Genomic DNA, 2,481 nt, shown 5'->3' with positions numbered 1-2,481 from the left:
CAAGGTTTGACATCCAGCAAATAAATAGTTCCTCCCCTCCATTTCCTCATTAGCAAAAATAGAGAAAAAGCAGCACCCACTTTATATGGTTGTCTTAAAGATGAAACGCAGTCCTCAGCATGAAGCACTAGAATGGCTCTCAGGTATGGAGTCCTCTGTGTGAGCCGGAATGACTGCTTCAGTGCCCACCTGCAACAGGTATTTAACCACCGTGGATGAGTGTTAAGCTGCAGTTGGAGGTAAACTTTCCTATTACTTCAGCCATCAACAGAATGTATTCCTGGATCTCTGGAGTGTGGAAGAGGTTGATTCTCCTCTCTCCATGATGGTTATTGCTACATTCTTCATCTCCAGACTGACCTGTCTCACTCCAGGATAAATTTCTGAGTTCCTAAGCACTTCATTATTTAAAAAAAAATGAAAAAACTATATTAAATTCAAATCCAATGCTTCTGCCTTTATCCACGTCTTCTTACTTCCTTACTTCTGGGTGAAAAAGAAAAATGGCTCTCATCTTGTTTATGACAGTTAGGAAAAGTATGTCCCCTCTAGTTCTCCTTTGCTCTAGACTAAACATTCCCAGTTCCCTTAATGCCTTCCTTTTGATCCTCATTTCCAAACTATTTATCACTTCTCTCGTTCCCTGAACGCTCTCCAGAGTTCCAGAAAGTTGACATGCATTGAAGAAAGTTCTCCAAAAGAGGCTTAAGTTATTGGAAATAGAAGCATGGAGGACGTTGCCTGTCTTTCCCTAAGGCCTGCGATTAATAAAAGCCAGGGGAGGCAGTTTCTTCCTTTAATTTATAGCTCCACTTATTGGCAAGCAAGCCATAGACTAATAAGGAATTGGGTGGCAGGGGCTGCTTTTGTGTCTGGGTATAGTTAGCTTAAAAGAAATTCAGTAAAAAGGAGTATTCTCAATGGAAACAAACAAACAAACAAATAAACCTGCATTTGTTTATTATTGTTAAGAAGCTGATTTGCAAGACTGTATTATTATTTAATTTGTGCATCATCTGCCGGTAACCATCAAACTGAGATAAATTTCAAGGGTCATAACTTAAATTTAAAACATGCTGGGCTGGGGATGTGGCTCAAGTGGTAGCGCGCTCGCCTGGCATGCGTGTGGCCCGGGTTCGATCCTCAGCACCACATACCAACAAAGATGTTGTGTCCGCCGAGAACTAAAAAATAATAAATATTAAAAAAAATTCTCTCTCTCTCTCTCTTAAAAAAAAAAAAAAATATATATATATATATATATATATAGACTCTTTTAAAAAAAATAAAATAAAACATGCTCTAAAGGGTCATAACTTAAATTTAAAACAAGCTCTAAAGGTTTGTTAACAACAAGCCAACAAGGGCTGGTATGTAGCTTGGTAGTACGGTAGTGCTCAGCCTGAGTGAAACTGTGGTTTTCATTTCCAGAACCACCCCAAAATAAATAAATAAATAAAATAAAAGTCCCCACCCTTTAAACCTGATATAATGCCTCCTTGCTGGCAGTGAAAATACTCTATGGTGCCAACATAAAAACCTGGATTGGGATGCTTTCTTTTGTATCCTGTTTTCAAGTGAACACTACCTTTTGTGTTACTGGTCCTTATGAATTGGGCCTGTTTTTTTTTTTTTCTTTTTTTTTTCATTGAGAGTGAACATAAAGCCCAGTTCTCAGAGCTACCAGCATTCTGGTTTGTAGCAGTCACAAACAGAAGGGTAACAGAAGATGCGTGTGGATTAGATCGGTGGTCTCTATGCATATGTTGGTGTCTGTGGCAGGCAGAATCTAGGGCCCAAGCTACGAGGTTCACCAGCACAAGACCTGGCTCTGTGTTAATGACACCAGGTGGAAAGGCTTGAATTTCATCCACAGAATCATGAAGAAAACGATGGGTTTTCTCAGACAGACTGAAAGAGTCTCCAGGAATTTCCCCTTCCTGTGTGACTTTGGATTATCCAGAGAGACTTCCCAACAAACGCAGCTCAGGTAGCCCTGCTCCACTCAGATGCAAAAGCCTGGCCTTATCTCCAAATGAAATAAATGGAAGACAACCACTCAGAGAGGGAAATTGGAGATTTAGGACAGCCTGGGGTAGGAAACAGGAGTGTAGTAGGGGACAGGAAGACCATAAGACAGTGAGTCTAAGGCTCCTAGAACTAACAGAGCTGTGCTTTTAAAAGCTTATCACCTGAAACTAAAAGCGGATTGAGAGAGAAAATGAGTTTGGCAATGTGAAGCCCTAGTATTAAAAATAAATAAATACCTTAATACCCTATAAGGTCCATGTGTTCCCAAAAAAACAACAGACATTAAAACGGAGATAAAATTTAATTATAAAATACTTAAACACAACTCCTTTGCTTCACAAACTTCTCAGCTGTCCTGGATTTTTTCTAATCAAAGGAGGCTCTGGAAAAGGATCAACAAATCAGAGATGTAAACTTTGAAGGAAAGAATAAGATCTTGGTTAAGTTCAG

Source organism: Spermophilus citellus (genome assembly GCF_964194105.1).
Source record: "Spermophilus citellus genome assembly, chromosome: 5".
Lineage (NCBI taxonomy): Eukaryota > Metazoa > Chordata > Mammalia > Rodentia > Sciuridae > Spermophilus > Spermophilus citellus.
This window is presented reverse-complemented; position numbering follows the sequence as displayed.